This window comes from Culex quinquefasciatus, chromosome 3, assembly GCF_015732765.1.
Source record: "Culex quinquefasciatus strain JHB chromosome 3, VPISU_Cqui_1.0_pri_paternal, whole genome shotgun sequence".
Classification (NCBI taxonomy): Eukaryota; Metazoa; Arthropoda; class Insecta; order Diptera; family Culicidae; genus Culex; species Culex quinquefasciatus.
Window position 1 is genome coordinate 94,628,373 of NC_051863.1, and position 10,193 is coordinate 94,638,565.

Consider the following 10,193-nt stretch of genomic DNA (forward strand, 5'->3'; position numbering starts at 1 on the left):
GAGAGGCATACACGGAAGTGGAGTAAGATTACAGGACACTACAAAAACTTTGTATGGGTATGAGGTGGGCCATCCAAGGAAAAAAATAGAATAGATTTTTCGTTAGAATTTCGTACCAACCTGAAATTACGTCGTCGGAAAATCCACCGGCATCCGAACCGGTACACGCTTCACAAGTCAACCTATTTGGCATCGGAAAGAGCATACAATTTCTGATCTTTTGATACCCAAACATCTAGGTTTTCTACAAAACCGTTGTTATGGTTTTTTTTTTTAAATTAAATATGTCTTTATTGAACTTTCTTATAATAATTACATTTCTTTTACATGCTAAGTGGTATGGCTTAATGCTCTTCATCTTTGTTGAATTTTTCGTTTTATTATTAACTAATCATATTTATTTTATTTACTTCAAATTGTTTTACATTATTGCATTGAATCGAATACATTTGGGTAAAAAAGAAAAATAAACACTTTAACAACTAATCCAGACGCGAACGAGAAGTGGTCGAGAACAGTCGCTTAAATAGTTAGCTCCTATCGATCTCTCCACAATTTAACAGGGGCCAAGGCCACCTGCATTGTTCGTTTTTTAAACAAAAGGAATTCAACAAAAAGGAAAGTAATGGATCGTGCGCAGAAGAAGAATACCGTGGGATTCGATTTCGGAAGAGACGGCGTAATGCCGACCTTGAAGGAAGCCATCACTTTCCTGGTGCAGGTTCTCACGATCAAGGACACAGAAGTACACTCGGTGTACCTGGACATTTCGGACAAAACGTTTTTCGTGAAGTTTACCGACGAGATGACGCTGAAAGAGACCACACAACGCTTAAGACAAACGGAAACCTTCAAGTATGCGGACGAGAGGGAAGTGCAAGTCCACGTGGCCGTGGCAGACGGGTTTTTCCGTTACGTTCGGCTGTTTGACCTTCCACCAGAGGTGACGGACGCGGAGATCGCCAAAGCGCTGGCCAAATTTAGCACGGTGCGGCAACTGGTACGCGAAAAACTGCCGTTGGAACTCGGATTCAATGCATTCAGCGGGACTAGGGGGGCGCACATGGAGGTGAAAACAGAAATCCCTCCAGCACTGTACATTGGCCACTACAAGTGTCGCATTTTCTACGAGGGACTGCGAAATCGCTGCTTTACCTGCAAGCAGGAAGGCCATGTGAAGGCGGACTGCCCACAGAAGGCCTCGGCACATCGAACTCCAGCAAGTGACGGAACCCCCAGCAATGGATGTGAACCTGTGGACTACGCAGCCGCTCTAAAGGGCCTGGGCTCCCCGTTGCCGGCACTTCCGGCACTGCCTTTGCCGGCGATACCGAATGGCGAGCGACTCAGCCCCAAAGAGGGCGGAGATTCCGAAGGAACAGTCAAGCCAGAAAACCGGATGATTGTCAGCCCCAAAGAGGGCGGAGATTCCGAGGAAACGGTGGAGGTAAAGAAGCGGAGGACTGACAGCCCCAAAGAGGGCGGGAAATCCGATGGACGGGTCGAGCCAGATCGGGCGGGCGGAGATTCTGACGGAGCAGGCGATTCAATGGAGATGTCGCCGAACGGAGTGGAACCTCCAAAACCACCACGAGGTCGGCTGACGGACAAGACACCAAAAGGAGAAAGTGGTAAGCCGCAGCCACGTTTAACGATTCCTAACCTGCTCAAGGTTCTGGATGGTCGCAGTCGATCAAGGTCGGCGCAAAAGGAGAAACCTAACCCCAAAAACTAACAACAACTAACCCCAAAAAAGAAAGAACAACTAACCCTTAACCCAACATGAACTACACGTGCATTATCGCCAGTATCAATCTAAACGCAATTCAGACCAGGCTTAAACTTTCACTTTTTCACGACTTTGTAAAGAACAGTAACGCAGATATTATTTTTTGTCAGGAAGTAGCTTTCAACAATTTTTCATTCATTTTCACCCACCATGCGATAGTTAACGTATGCAGAAATCAAGGCACGGCTATTTTGATTCGCAAAGGTTTGGATTACGATGATATCATCTGTGACCCAAACAGTAGAATTGTTTCAGTATTGGTTAATGGGATTAATTATATTAACGTTTATGGGCACGCTGGATTCCAGCTGAAAAAAGAACGGGAAACTCTTTTCGCTGAAAATATTGCCATTCACCTTAATAAGGCAGCTGCTCGAGCGCACGTACTGGGTGGGGATTTCAATTGCATATTGGATCCGACTGACACCAAAGGAAATACCAAAAATTTTGTAATAGTTTGAAAGTACTGACGTCAAAAATGGCCCTCAAGGATGTAGAAAAAGCTTTAAAAAACCAAGCAGTGCAGTACACCTTTTTGAGAGGTGATTCAGCATCTCGTATTGACAGATTTTATGCTTCAAAAGATCTTTTAAAATCTGTTTTGAATTTTGAGACCTGGCCTGTGGTCTTCTCAGATCATAGGGCGGTTTTGATGAAAATTTCCATTCAATAGTCAGACATGGGGACATCATTTGGAAGAGGTTATTGGAAGATAAACACAGCTTTTATTAATGACGATGAATGTGAAAATGAATTTTGTTTTACGTACGAAGCTCTACAACAACGGCACTCGTATGAAAATAATGTTATGAACTGGTGGACGACCCATTTCAAATCCAAGGTTAAAAACTTCTTCAATATGAAAAGTATTGAATTCAATCGGAACATAGCCATGCGCAAATCTGAATTATACAAAACGTTGATTGAATTATCCTCTAGACAAAATGATACCCAAGCAGCATTTATTGTCGCCAAGCCTTATTTGCAACTAATTCAAAACAATCCAATTTTGCTCAGGCAACATGTACGCAATACTCCTGGTGACAAAAAAAGCGCACGACACCAACGCGATTGGCAACAATAGCCAGATAGTTATGAACGTGTTGTGGCAATGTTTCCTATGCTATGCTAATATTTGTAGGAGAAATAGATGGTGTTGCAACAATGTTACAAATATGTTGCAAATGTGTTACCATTATGGTGAAATTTTTGGTTGCTTGAAATCAAACGTGCACCCGAAATGATTTCAAGCGCAACAAACTTCTAATTAATTTCTCAATAAATATGTTTCCGCTTTAGTTTCACTACAAAACAAAAATGGATAAGTCTGGAAAAATAAACCAGTCGCAATTTCCGTCGACAACAAACAAAATTGTTTTTCTTAAATGTATAGAAGGTGTATTTCTTTGGCCATTTCAAGTTTACGGAGTCAAATTGCATTCTACTCGTGATTTTTTCATGCGCCCTTAATATTTTTAAAATTTACTATGTTTTCTAGAGCTATTTTCGTTTGGAAATAAAAAAAAGTTGGCAAATATATTTGAAAATTATCTGCTTCTCAATGCAAGTTATGCAGAATGTCAATTCTGTAGAAAAACCTTTGTAAAAAATGGGTTTAAATAGCTGAAAATTGATTATGAAAATATTTTTTCCAATCTACCATCATGGCGCTCCGTACGCACAGGGGTGTATTCAGGAACCTTTTTTAAAATCAGCGATGAGAAAATTTTTATTTTTCTGCAATCTAGGAGGGCATCTTGTTTTTTAATGTATGTTAGGCGATACTTTTGTGTTAATTTTCTGATATTGGACTTGCAATTTAAAAATAAGTTGATTTTATTTTATTATAAGATCAACTAAGGGCTATCAACTATATTATAGATCAACTAAGGGGTCCCCCGAGCAAAAATGTACAACCAACAATATCACTAAACGTAAAAGTGTCTATTTAATATGTTAAACTGCCTTACCCAAAGCGTTATCAGTCTCAGATGGTAGTCCCAGATGTCCCCTACAAGCTCAAGGTCAAATCGAGTTGATATCCGGATGGAACACTTTTTGATTTGAGTTTGAAAAATGTGCTATTTTTTTCACTAACATGCCAATAGCTCCCTTCAGATTTAACCAATGGAGCACCTAATTCGAGTGGTAGAAATGACAGTTCTCCCATAAGGAATACATTGTAGAAAAAATCAAAAACTGCTCGAATGGAAATGCTCCATTGGGATGCTTTACCCAGCATTTCGTTGCATTTTTCAAGCTCATTCAGATGCATTTTGAATTTTAAATTAAATTGAATTTTGCCTAAGTTACTGCCTTTTAACAATTTTTGACGTTTTTAAACCTTCAAACTTTGTGTCCCGATTTGCCCCACTTCCCGTTGACCTAGAGTGCTCTAGCAGTTCGTCGCCGTCGTGCTAACTTGTCGTACGTGCATTTTGGGCCAAATTGAGTTAAGAACGCAATTTTGTGCAGCTCACAATGCCTCATCTTTTGACCTTCACAGATCCCCAAAATTCGATTTCAATCCTGAGATATTCAATGAAAACCAAAAAAAGCTCCGAAAATTTTTGTCACTCTACATATAAAAGAAGTTTCAATCCTGTCGTGCTATCTTGTCACTCCCTGAAAATTGATGTAAGTGCGACAAAGGGCAAAGGGATTTCAGGTCAGGATGCGTTTGACGCACGTACAAGTGAAACTACCGTAAACATTTTTAATTATAACTCGGGACTCCAGCAACCAACTTCATCCTAACTTCGGGACAATGCACAGAATGGTCAGTCAAACAAAACTTGTTTGTTATTGTTTACATTGCGTGCATTCGTTTTTGTTTATTCAAGGTCAAACATTAAAACGCGTTTTTCTCGGAACGTCAAAATGGCGGGTGCGACATGATAGCACGACGACGTCGAGTTGCTAGTTTTATATGTACAAAAAAACCCAGGCAGATTCGTGTTCGTGGACTCGTTCTTAAATTTTGTTTTTGTCAAAATATGCTGAAACCGCATCGAAATGCGGTTTTGCAAAAATCAATCATCAAAGTTTTCCCTTAGTAGGTGCAAATTACCCACTATCCCCAGGTATTTTTAGGCTTCAGTAAAAAATCTGTTTTCTGTTAGACTTCTTTTTCGTAATCCCTTCCGATTTAACATTGGAAAACCTTATTCAGAATGAAGAACAAAAACTATTAAATTGGATAAATGTCATAGGATTTCTAAATTATTCACCCTTGGTACGTCCCTGTTTACTTCTCTTTGAGCAAATTGCCAACCATCACTTCTGTTCAAACAACGTTTCAGATATGTAGCAACGATGTTGAAGCTAAATATCCAACACCCCAATTTGTGTAACATTGTGGTAACATAATGGTAACATAAAATTTGCAAACATTAATTTGTCTATTGAACTGTCAAACGAAATAAAAGTTCTCATTTTATTTCAGCGGTGGGATCGTAAATGATGTCAATTTTAACGAATCCGTGGAATGAATTGTGTTTAGAAGGTGTGTTTTAAGAATCTTAATTTCTGGATAGCGGATGTTTCTTGGTAGGTGGTTCTCCTCCCCCTTGCGAAAAATCAAGGGGTGCGAAACGTTGCGGAGTGGGTTCCGTCAGCCCTAGGCTGGTTTCGGCTGTCCCGTACCCCACGGAGGGTGTTGATTTGGGTGGTCACGTAGTGGGGCCACGGCCGGAACCGTGAAAGAGTCTCGCCGGGAAATCTCGGCGAGAAGCTAAGTGGCTTCAACTACGCTTGCCGTGTGTGTGTTGCGGAGGTCGTCCTGAAAATCACACAGACTTGTTTTGACTCATCCGCGAAATCCTCCTCGTCATAATCAGCAGAATTATATCATGAATAGTGAATTCGTTATTTGCTGATGTGTCTAATTATCGTTTTAAGTCGATAACAGAGTGGAAAAATTTAGTTAGAAGTTCTTCTTCATGTCCCAATACTTCTGACTGTAAGTCCGTTTGGACAGGTTTTTTTGGTATCTTATTCCATTTATTTAAGCGCTTGCACACTGTGGACTTCTTTTTTGTGTTTTGATGGTTGCAACAAAACGACAAACTGCATGAAATTGTTTTTTTTTTTCACTAAAGATGTGTTTATGTCATGGCCCATTGCGATGTTTACAAATAGTTTTATCAAGGAAACTTTGCTGCAACTAATTTGCAACATTTGCCGCTCAACATGAAGTATGTTTTTTGTTTGTTTCAACATTAGTACAATAATGTCACCGAATCGTTGCATCAATACACAAAATCAAATTGTTGCCACAGCATATAATGGAAACTATTGGATGAAGAACTATGTTTCGTAAACTGGGGTCAATCGGGACACTTGGGGCGAATTGGGACAGCAGTTTTAACCATGTTGGAGCACAATATTTTGATTTTTCTGGATGGTTTCGGTTAGAACAGACTCAGGCCAACAAAATGTGTACATCCATTTCCAAATTTAAAAGCTTTAAGTGCTCTAAAAACTGCTGTCCCTATTCAGACTGTAGTCCCGATCCACCCCAGATTACGGTAACATTTTTCCGAATTGCAACATTGTTGCTCCCTTGTTGTAACTTAATTTGGACTTAGACGTTTTCAAGATGTTGCGCGATGCTGCTTGGGTAATGAAGATGTTAGCAGGGAAATGGGCCTAACTAAATCATTAATTTTTAAAATAGAATCTGAAAAATTAAAATATTATGAATCAAAACTTTCCTCAAACAGTATCCTCACCAACGAAAGGACGAACATTTATCAGATTATTGCCAGGCATAAATTCAACCAAAGTAGTAGAATTGAGAAGCTTTTAGATGGGTGTAATGAAATTGTCGGCACAGAGAATATTAAAAGTTTTTATTCAACAATTTTTCTGAAAATTTCAAAAAGCACGACTTTTTAGAACCCAGTTGCAGATCAATGAATTATATTAAAAAAAGACTAAATCAGGACGACTCGAACTCGATAATTGAACCTATTACCGAAGAAGAATTAAAGAAGGTAGTATGGAGTTGTACAAAGAAGAAAACCCCGGGCCCTGACGGTATTTGCTACACCCAAAATTCAGAGTCGAGATAATCGTTCTCTCAAAATTTATTGAGGGCTCAGTGCCAGAATCGATAGAATAATGGTACCAACTCACACCATCATAACAAATGAGTTCATTCGTCAGTTGAATCAATAAATCTCCAACAAGTGTTAACATCGACTTCTGACCTCTCCATGGTCACCAAGCTGTGGTGGCCGAGGCAGCTAAGTTATTGGGTTGGTCTGTCAAAGGTCTCTGGTTCGATTCCCGTAGTCGACACTTTTGATTTTTTGTTTGACGGATGAACTTTTTTTGCAAATGAACCTCGAGAGAATAGTTCTATCGCCCATCTCGAGCTGTGTTCTCTGTGTCCGTTAATGGTACCACTATTCTCTCAAATCGAGACCATCATTCTCTCGGACTAGCGCTGCCAGTTTTGGGTGTATGAATTTTACGTTAAGCATTTTGATTTAATAAAAAATGATATGATTAAGTTATTTAACGACTTGCTGCTTGGTAATGTTGTAATTCCTTCTTCTTTTTGCGAAGGAGTAATAACATTGATACCAAAATCTGGATGTGCGGAAAACATTTCTGGTTTTCGTCCAATAAGCCTGTTGAATTGTGATTACAAGATTTTTACAAAAATACTTGCAAATCGTATTCAGAATGTTTTGGGAAATATCCTTGAGGAAGGGCAAACTGCATGCGTTAATAGCAAATCATGCGTGGACAGTCTTGACATGCTGAGAAAAATTATTGTCAAAGCTTCTGGTTCAAAAAGATTTAAAACTGCAATCGTTAGTTTCGATATGGAACGCGCATTCGACAATGTTAGTCATGATTTATTGTGGAGCATATTAGAAAAATTTAACTTTCCGGACCAGTTTATCGCATGTCTAAGAAATTTATACCGAAATGCTACCGCCAGTGTTCTATTTAACGGGCATTTGACAAATTGTTTTAAAATTGGCAGATCCATTCGACAAGGCTGCCCACTCTCGATGCTACTTTTCGTAATTTACCTGGAACCATTGATAAGAGAGCTCTATTCTTCTGTTACAGGCATATTACTAGATCATAGTAATGGACGACGTAACAATGGTTGTTAAAACAGATTATGAGTTTGATAACGTGCTGAAAATTATTGAAGAGTTTGGGAAATGTTCTGGAATTCGATTGAATAGTAAAAAATCTTCTTACGTACGGATTAACAACTGTAAATTAGGACCACAGATTCTTAGAGAGGAAACACAAATAAAGGTACTTGGGATGTTAATTGTAAATAATTGGAAAGATATGATTGATAAAAATTACAGCAAAATTATATCAGCATGCAGAGGGAAATTGAATTCAATCTGCATTAGAAATTTAAATTTTGTTCAAAAATCTTGGATTCTAAATACGTTTATTCTTTCGAAGTGCTGGTATCTTGGTCAAATTTTACCGCCAGATAAGCGCCATATTGATGAATTGAAGAAAATGGTGTTAACATATTTCTGGGGTTCTCAAATTCTTAAAGTTGAAGCAGGACAATTATATTTACCCTTCGAGAGAGGTGGATTAGCGTTAGTTGAGGCAGAGGTAAAATTCAAAGCATTATTCATTAGAAATATCTTATACAAAAATGACGTTGTTAATAGAAAACACTATCTTATAGACAATATTTCTACAAAGAATTTAACTCGGAATACATATGATTGGGTGAACATTGCTATTGAATACGAAGCCTACGATTTTTTGTATACTTCGGCACTAATTTATAGCTCGTTGTTGTCTAAACAAAGCTGTGAACCGAAAATCCAGAGTAAGGCGCCAAGTCCTGACTGGTTGAGCACGTGGGAGAATTTTAGTGAAAATTATATGGACTCTGATGCGAAATCTATAATCTATGAAATTTTAAACGATATATATCCAAACAAAGAAAAATTATGCAGCTATAATGTGAGGGGATTAAATAACGCCGAATGCGAGATTTGCCATGAACTTGATACAAACTTACATAGAATAACAAATTGTACAAATTCAAAGGAAATTTGGGAATGGTTAGTTGAAAAGTGAATGTCAATATGAAGGCAAATCTTCCGGATCCAATGGAAATCCTTTCTGCATACATAGGAACAAAAAATAGAATTTTTCAGGCCGTTTATTGGATTGTGTCAGAAGCTATAGTTTATAATATGAGGCATTACAAGAATCCATCGTTATTTGTATTTAAAAGCATTCTCAGGAATAAAAGGTGGGATCAGCAACAGTTTTTTGTTAGGAGGTTTGGAAAATATGCATTTGTTTTCTAACAGCGTTGTGTATTTAAAGATTTAGATGTACCTACATATGTAACATAAAACAAAAGTGAAATAAAATTGTATTAAAAAAAAAATCCAAACTTAAAACTAAAAAAACTAAATTTATTGAAATATTCAAAATCATTAGAACGAGTAAACTACGAACTATATTTTAGGATGAATGCTCCAAGTGTTCTTACTTGTTCCTGGCGAGTTTTGCAACCACGCAGTGTTGTAGTAATCTCGATGAAAATGTTCAGAAGTTCTTGTGGTTTAAACAGGTCACTACTGCCTTCATCCGTTGATGCTGGTTGATTTTCCCTCGGTTGCTGACTGAAGCCTGGACTAGGGGGGTGACACTTCGGTTCTGCCGGTGCTAGAACCTCGAGCTCAGAGCCAGCACCGAGCTGGTCGGAGCCAGCATCGAGCTGGAACTGTGTCTGGAACTTTGATTGAAAATTAGCCGATTTTTGAAAATAAATTAAGCGTGCACCGCACAACAGCTGTCACTGTCAAGCAAAAAATCCAAAGAAAGCCAACCCGTTTTTTTCTTCCTGCGAAAAGTTGCACACGGTTTTTTAACAGCAACAATAAAAGTGGTCCGGTAAAGCAGTCGAACAATCAAATTCTGATGACCACTCAACGGTTGTTCCGGTTGTTCCTTTGCCATACCACATGTGTCACTCCTGCGTCACGGAAGATCCTCGTACCAACTCGACCGCCACACGGGGCTCCATCGTCCGGTGCATTCGACGTCCTTCTTCGTACCCGATGTCAAGTGCATCCCCGCCGGATTCCAGCTACTGACCACGTCGATCATGATCTGCCCCAAGCACTCACTCGAGCAGTGCTCAATCAACGTCAACGGTGCTATAAGAGCGGAAGTCTCATCTGCTGCGAAACCTGCCCGACGGCCTTCCACCTCGAGTGCCTCCAGTTTAACCCGCCAGAAGGTCGCTAAATCTGCGAAGAGTGCGAATCCGGCCGAATGCCGCTGTACAACGAGATCGTCTGGGCCAAATATTCCGCGTTCAAGTTCTGGCCCGCGCTCACGATAGCCCTGCCAGTGGACCCGGACGTGGTGTACCGTTGAT